The 9,062-nt window shown below is 34.2% G+C and overlaps 1 long non-coding RNA gene across 1 annotated transcript; it reads left to right on the top strand.

The window, feature by feature from the left end:
• Positions 1-2,887: 2,887 nt before the first annotated feature.
• Positions 2,888-7,882, top strand: LOC132752996 (uncharacterized). Its single transcript, XR_009628890.1, has 5 exons — positions 2,888-3,105; positions 4,859-4,974; positions 5,941-6,086; positions 6,916-7,098; positions 7,588-7,882. It is a non-coding gene; the product is annotated as an uncharacterized LOC132752996 (long non-coding RNA).
• The last annotated feature ends 1,180 nt before the right edge of the window (positions 7,883-9,062 follow it).

Here is a 9,062-nt window from a genome sequence, read left to right on the forward strand (position 1 = left end):
AAAACCAAAGCATAACATAATTGATACTATTGCTTTGTGTTACTTAATTGTTTAATGATTTTATGATAAAATATGTTTGTTCCATTGTATGCATTGTGATACTGAAATATATCTATTTAAATTTTGATGTAAAAATCGAATTATCTTTACTGTATACTAAGTAACTTTTTTACATAATGAGATAGAGATATTTCGACTGTTATAAAGCTGAGTGATACGAATAAATTTGAAATTGAGCCATTTTAATCTCTTTAACACTTGTTTTGACATGACTGTATTTTTTAAACTTGTCATAATCCATCCTGCAATATTGATATGAAAGCCTCTTTTAAGAAAAGAAAAATAAGTTGATAACTAATGAAGGATAAAATATTTTATCATAAGGAATGTAAATAATCTGAAGTTAATAAAAGCTGTATTTAAGTTTTTTTGTTTTCAATATGAAATCGATAAGAAAGATAGTTAAACTGGAGACAGGTGATAAGAATAACGATTTATATTCAAGTTATGAATAAAATACAATAATAAATGAAAGAAAATACACCTTATACATATTTTTTTGAATCAATGATTGTAATTATACCTACCTATCTACCTACCTACCAACCCATCCAACAACCAACCCTGCATGCTTGCCTATCTACTTATCAACCGAATCACTCTCTCGCCCTTCCTGCCTGTCTGCATATCTGCCTACTTACCTAACTACTGACCTACCCAGTGCCTACCTCCCTGCCTACCTACCTACCTACCTACCTACCCACACACCCGCCCACCCTGCCTGCATGCCTTCCTACCTACATTGCTAGCTTACTACAGACGCATTCACCCACCCAACCTGCCGGCTACCTCCCTGCCGACCACTCTATCTACCTACCTACCTACCCACCCATCCGCCAACCCTGTCTGCCTGCCTCCCTGCCTACCTACCTACCCACCCACCGCCCACTCTGCCTGACTGCCTCCCTGCCTACGTACCTACCCCCCCCCCCAACCGCCCACCCTGCCTGCCTGCCTCCCTGCCTACCTACCTTCTTGCCTGCCTACCTGCCTACCTATCTACCGACCCATTGCCTGCCTCCCTGCCTACCAGCATACCTACCTTCTTAAAAACCACCTGCCCATCCACCCTGCCTGTCCGCCTGCCCGCATGCCTACCTACCTACCTACCTTCCTACAAGGAAAAGATTGAGAATGACGTCTCACTCAAAAACCCTGTTCACTCAAATATAATAACTTGAGGGCCATCAGGCTTAACATCGTTATATTTGGTATCAAGGTTGATTCAGGCTTGTAGATGACTCCTTCTGATTGTAAGATTAGTAGGTTCTATGTCAAGCTCACAATGACCTTCAACTCAATTCCATTGTCAGACTAATTACTTAAGCATATGATTTTACTTGCTGTTCTCGTTACTGCATGTAGATATAGTACTTTGACCCTCCAAATACTGAGATCAGTTGGCTGAATGTCAAGGTGACAATGTACATAAGTTCAAACACTATAAAACAATAAATTTTTTTGAGATCTGGTTAGCACGCTGTCTGTTTGTTTGTTTGTTTGATTGATTGGGTTTTACGTCACACCGACACAGTATAGAACATATAGCGACGTTCCAGCTTTACCGGTGGAGGAAGACCTCAGGTGCCCTTCCGTTCATTATTTCAGGCACGAACGGGCACCTGAGTAGAACCACCGACGTTCCGTGAGCTAGTCGGAGAGCTTCCTCACATGAAAGAATCCAAAGTCCCTGTCGGGATTCGAATCCACAGCGGTGAGGGGCAAATGGTTTGAAGTCAACGACATTAACCCTAACAGCACGCTGTATCATCATATTGTAAAGCTGTTGTCAATGGCTTATCCATATTATACCACGCCGACAGGCAATTTGGATGGAAATTAATATTTTGTTATTGAACGAATTAGTATATCGTAATTATGAATTAATATTACGTTAAAACGAATTGTATTATTTCGTAAAAACGAACCAAGATATCGTTAATAACGAATTAACATTTCGTTTGTACGAAATAATATTTCGAAAAAAAGGAAAACATATTTCGTAATATTTCGTGATAACAAATTGATAGTTCGTAAAAACGAAATATTATTTCGTTAAAGCGAAATAAGATTTCGTAAAACCTAAAAACGTATTAATATTTTGTAATTACGAAGTACATTTTAATATTTCGTAAAAACGAATTAATATTTCGTAACAACGAATTAAGTTCAGGGAAAAAAGTGTGGAAAATGTCACCTACGGGGTTACAAAGATTTTGCCGTTAGATAAAAAAAAAAAACTTGCAATTGTTACTTAAAACTTTAATGATGGCCCTTAAAGGTAAATGGACTGTTGAAACCTACGATATACGTTCATATTGAAGCAGCATGCCTCCAGGTTTATGATAATTTTCATGAAAATTTGAAAATGTATTCAACAATAAAATATTGTGAAGTTAACAAAAGAATGCAATTTACACATTATCAATGACACTTAACAAACTATGAAAATTACCATAAAAAGATTAAAATATGCAAAAAAAAAGCCTTTACTGCGTTAGTAACGCAGTAGAAATATAGCTACAAATACTGAAAAATCGGTCATTAATAGCACATAACTTGTAAATTATTACTATTATTTTGAAGCTTTATACATAACTAAAATCTTAGTACATTTTTCTTAGATTTGATTTTATCGAAATATTTTTGCTCATCTGGAGGCGTGCAGCTTTAAACACTCCTCTTTATGGAAAAAGGAAATAGTTTTATCAACATAATCAGAAACGAATTGAAAATTTCCGCTCATACTACATTTTATGCGGATATATGATTTGATTATAACTGTTATCGCGATTTCATAGATAACACTGAATGCGTACACTCCAACCCGAAAACACTATTGATTATAATTTTATTTAATTGTATTTATAATGATAAACGTTCTAAAAGGGGAAATTGTCCATTCAAATAAGGATGCGACATGTAATATTGTCATTTTATACATTCATCAAAACGTTAAAATTTTAACATTATTTGACAAAATGGCTTTAAATGAATTACTTTCCTACTTGTTTTTAATTCAGTTTTATGTAACGCAAAGTTTTGGTAAGTTCACTTTATTTACTCATATAGACATTTGCTATGTAACAGCATCATCATCATCATCATCATTATCATCATCATCATTATCATCACTAGTCATCATCATAGTTATCATTATCATCATCATTATCATATAAGTGTTGTTTTTGCCATCATCATAATGATCACCAACACGATAATAATTATCATGATAGTAGTCAGTCATCAATATCATCACCACCATAATCATTATTATCATCATCATCACCAAGGTCATCATTATTATCATCATCATCACCATCATTATCAAGTAAATGTTGTTTTCGCCATCATCATAATGATCACCAATCATCATAAAGGGTATCATCATGATAAACACCATCATTGTCATCATCACCATAATCATTACCATCACGAACGTCCTCATTATTATCATAAGCATTATTATCATATAACTGTTGTTGTTGTTGCCAACATCATAATAATTATCATCATAGTCATCATTTTTATCATGCTCAAAACCATAATCATCATTAATAACAATATCATATTTATCATTGTTTAAGTGTTGGCGTGTAGTCTAGCTTAATCATTTTCTAGTTATTTTATCAACTTATCTTAAACCTATAATTATAGTTTTGCCGTTTGAAACCCTTTAAAGCTATTATAGCATATCGTATCTATGGAACTCTAATATATATTTATATATATAATAATAATTATATAATTATAATCATTTTGAAAGTCAGTTTCAATGTTGTATAGTTATTTCATTTTCTTACATAAATTTTGCCGTCGTTTAAAATGGTTTTTAATGTTTCTATTGTATCTATTATTAAAATATTACTGCATATATTGTGAATGAAACATATACATATATTTATATATAAGCCGCGTCACGACAAAACCAACGTTATGCGTTTGCGACCACCATGAATCCAGACCAGCCTGCGCATCCGCACAGTCTGATAAGGATCCATGCTGTTCGCTCACAAACCCTAACAAAGTAGAGAAACTGATAGCGAACAGCATGGATCCTGATCAGACTGCGCGGATGCGCAGGCTGGTCTGGATCCATACTGGTCGCAAACGCATTACGTTGGTTTTGTCGTGACGTGGCTCATATATATTTATAATTATATTGAAGGCGAGTATGATATATCGAAGCAGACGACAAATTAGTCTTCTGCATTAAAACAATGTCATATAGCAACGCCCGAAATATTCACTTGTCACCGTAAACAATAATGTCTAACTGTAAATGATGAACCAAATGATATAATACTAAACGTGATAACTGATGGACTATGGGTATGATTTTACTCGATTGAGATGTCACTCATTCATGTTGGTAAGGCAATATATTATTATCATATTACTATAACTTTATTAAATAAGTTTTTTAATGTTTATATGACTCTTATTGCTATAAATATGTAAACATGAATGTCTGGCGTAGCCCCCCCCCCCCCCCCCCCCCCGAGTATAAATCAGATTGCCTATGTTTCTTCAGTTGGTATAGATATTGTGTAGGCCATATGTGTTGCGATATGCATTTGATATATGGATTCTTTGGATACAAAAAATGAAGACGGGGGTGAATATTTAGAATTAGATCAAATACTAAATAAGGAATTTTGTACATGACGTGATTCAAACACTGAAAGTGCATTGGTTATATTTTATATTTTAATTGGTTTTAAATAAATGTAAATACAATAAACATTCCCATAGAAATTGAAATTGTTTTATGTATAAGTGTTTATCCATCTGACAGATTGCGTTGCTATTCCTTCAAGGAACGGGTACCAGAAAGAAAACTATAAAGATGATGCTAGCAAATGCTTCAGAAAATGTTTGACTTCAAAATATATAGGAATATCCAGAAAATATGTATGTGTTGCTTCTAACGAATTTTCTATTTTAATTAATTACTTGAATATAATATATAAATTTATCTTTCTTTTAAGTTTTCTTATCTATTTGTAATTTATTTTACGTACGTTTTCTATAATTCATTTCTTTTGTTATCGAAATTGATACATCCTTAAATAAACCAACGTGCGCCATTGCACCTGAATCCAGGAAGTTACGTCATGCGCAAGATGTCATGGCAACGTATGTACCGCCGATATAAAACAAGCAAAAACATCAAAAACGGAAATCGTCATGCATTAAAGATGTCTCTTGCTGTCGTCTCTTTAAATGTTCCAAAAATGAAACAAAGATGTCGGGAAAAGTCGCGTGACGCGCCCTTTATCAGAAAGACGTGTTTGCGGTAGAATAAAACCTTTCACTTTTGTCGAATTCACATGAAAATATGTTTAAATACGAAAATAGTCTTGACCTCAACACCAGACAAGCCATTTTATGTTAAGCACAAGTTTCAACTTTGTGACTGTAATAAATAAAAGTTCGCCGCGCGCCCCCGCTAATTAGCGTGTTTTCGCTCCGCGCCACGCCATTTTATCTTGTTAATTATCGACTTGGCGGGGTCGCTGGACAAAAACACGATAATTAGCGGGGTCGCGCGGCGTACTTTTATTTACTAAACTTCGCACCGCGCCCTCGCTAATAAGTGTGTTTTCGTCCTGCGACCCCGCCATTTTATTTCTTAAATCTCGCTCCGCGCCCCTGCGGGACGAAGTTTTATTTAATAAACTTCGCCCCGCGCCCCCGCTAATAAGCGTGTTTTCGCTCCGCGCCCCCTCCATTTTAACTTGTTAATTTTCGACTTTTCGCTTGAGGGTCGCGGGCGAAAACACGAATGGCACAAATCAGCCACCATACTTTACACATTTTCAATTTTCTTTTATTGTGACATAGATTTTCAGTAGATAATATTGTTTGATATTTCAGTGCGTTTGTTTTGAAGAGCCTTACGGTAATTCTATGACGGATGCGTCAAATTGCGACAAACATTGCAGTCATCCGAAACGTCTGAGGTGTGGAGGGAAGGATTATTTAAGTGTTTACAAGTCTGAAAACAATATCAACAAAAAACGGTACTCATCTCATGTATCTTCTATCTTACGAGATTTAAACATGAATCGTCTTAAATAGAATACCATACAAGGCGGGTGTATTTCTCACGAGCACGAAATTCAAGATCAAAATATTAGTACATATACACTGAGCCTTGCATGCTTAGTTATTAAGTCAACGGAACATAAAGAAAACTAAACTTTGTAAGGTACTTCTGTCAGCTTCTAGCATTTTAATGTAAAATGGATTTTCGTTTCTGTCTGGTCATAATTGCTTTTTAAGAAATATATGAAGATAAGAAATTGTGGCAAAGTATATACAAGAGTTGTGATAAGTCAAGCAACTTGCTGACATGAAAGTTTTTAAAAAACGTTTAATTGATTGATTCTTTTCAAAATAATAGAAAGTATAAGTATACAATAACGTTTACATTATTCGGTCATACCATTATGATATAATGAATTGTGCAGGTTATTCAGTTATTATATTTTGCATTCTTATTAAGATATAGAAGAGTTAAACTGTGTATGCACGTTATATACTTATATACTTGACTATTCTCAAATTTTAGATTTTGTATATTTACACAATTTACAGATGTATATAAAATGGAAAATTACACGCCTGTTATAGTCTAGTGAGCTATATCACTTTAATTTATCGCAGGCTCCTGAGAATTCAATTTTACACAACCAATTCGAGCGATACAACCCATCAGAAAAGCAAACTATATAATTATAGCACATCATTATGAATTCGAATTGCACGTGAATTCATTTTATCATATATTTATTTGTCGAAATTCAAAACCATTTGTTTTCTTTCGTGGCTTATTATTACCTATGAAAGAGAACGAATCAGCAAACGAGAGAAAGGAGAATGACGATTCAACAAACGACAGTCGTGAGGGTTCAGCAGACGACAATCTTAAAGGCACAGCAGACGACAACATTGATAGTACAGCAAACGATTGGACAAGGGATCCAGATGAAAAACTACATGTTGATATCATCTTCAAGTACGATGAAACGGGTACTGCTTTGATTTTTTTAGTATTTTGCTCGTCCTTGAGTGTATTTTTGTTCAAGCGTATAAAATGACTGTTCAAATAGAATTTTAAAGATCAGATATGGACTAAACATAGGAATATTGATATTAAGTCGGCAATATGATTGATCTGTTTTCCATTTAACAACAACAACACCAACAAAGAATAACCTATCTAAAAAAGTAACTTTCATCCGTAAAAAGCCCAAAAAAAATGAAAAATATAGATTAAACTCATTTAGATCTTATTTGTCCGTTTCTAGCGATTTAAAGGCTCAATCTACCTCTGTTATCTTTATAACTCAATTGTTTTTGTTTATCTTGTGCTAATTTCCTCATGTGACAATCATTTAACATGCTCTTAATCATTATATCAATGTATAAAACTCATATTTGTCCGTTCTAAAGATGAACAAGAAATCGTTCATTTAAGGCATCATGTGCCTTTAAATACTTGTACTCTATTTATTTCAGGGGAAGGGGGTAATTATAAAAGAAAGTAAGGCTATGTTCAGGATGATCATGGAAGTTACATTCTCAAATTTACAGACGACAATCTGCAGAAGAAGGCACTGTGCGAAAAGGGTACGATAAACATTATTTTTTTTTATTGCTTACAGTCAATCAAACTTTTCCTAGTTTCATTCATCGTTCCCCAATGATGTAAAATTTGAAACAAATCCGAATCAATGTTTTGTACTTCAATAAGTATATAAATAGAGAATACAAAAAATGTACCATGATAGTGTCTGATATAACAAAATTTATCAAATTTATCAAATTTGAACAATGTTTTCTTTTAATTTATATAGGTTTTATCCTTTCAGTGATGCAAAATAATTGTATCCAGAGTTAAGAATCTGTTGCCATTCAGTCTAATTTTTATGGTTTTAAGGAAGAGAACATTACTAGGGTTTTCACTATAAGGCAATTGTACCAGAAATTCTTAAAGTCTTTTAGAACAAGATTGGCAATAGTTTCTTGTTTTAGTAATATCACGGATTTAATGTAAATCCGTGGTAATATAAAGTTTAGTTATAATATGCATATGAATATGGAATGAGAAGAGAGGTAACTCTGTAAGTTATATTGGAAATTCTTGCAGAATTGCCTCCCTTCAATTAGATTATGCCGGCTCGCCACGGCGAGCCGGTATTACGTTAGGATTTTACTGAGAAACAACCTAAAACTCCGAATCCATCCAAAAATTTAATCGAAGCTTGGCTTCCAGCTTTCTACAAAATTTATCTGTCAGGGCTGGAATCCAAAATTATTTAGCCAATCAAGTTTTATCTTACATTGCGACAAAAAACCTTCAATTTTCACGCCATTTTTAAAAAGCAGCAAGTATTGCTTTGAGCGCAAAGATATAATGATGATTAAGATGTTTGTTTTCATGAATTCTTTTCAATAAATCATATTTACACTGACTTTTGATTTAGCGATTTCACCTGCTTTCTCTGTAGTAAGTTTTCGTTTGGTTAATTAACATAAGTGTACATCTGGTTCTGTGCATTTTTTTCTTTTTCTTTTTTTCCGGTCATTTTATCCTTTGCGGTATTTAGGGTGGGGGGAAAATCCCGGGATCCGGGACGCCCGGGGTCCGGGATAGTATTAGATATATAGGGAAAAGGAATAAACTATATTTGTGTTAATTATTGTCGTTGAATCTTTGTACAGGAGATGATCATTATACCAAGCCCTCTTACAATATAAATCCCTTTTATGCTCACTATGAGCAAGTTGTGCCTGGTGAGCATAAACAGGAATTGGGATCCCTATTCATCTGTTGTCCCTAATGTGTAATTTAGTTTCTCTTTAAATGATATCTATGAAACCAAAGACTGCACATTAACCACACTACAGGAGTCCTCTTTCATAGTTGTTCATATTGTTCTACACATAGGTCAAGGACACGTCTTATATAGAAACACATACGCACACCTTTA

Source organism: Ruditapes philippinarum, unplaced genomic scaffold, assembly GCF_026571515.1.
Source record: "Ruditapes philippinarum isolate M1 unplaced genomic scaffold, ASM2657151v2 ctg80_1_1_1_1, whole genome shotgun sequence".
Classification (NCBI taxonomy): domain Eukaryota; kingdom Metazoa; phylum Mollusca; class Bivalvia; order Venerida; family Veneridae; genus Ruditapes; species Ruditapes philippinarum.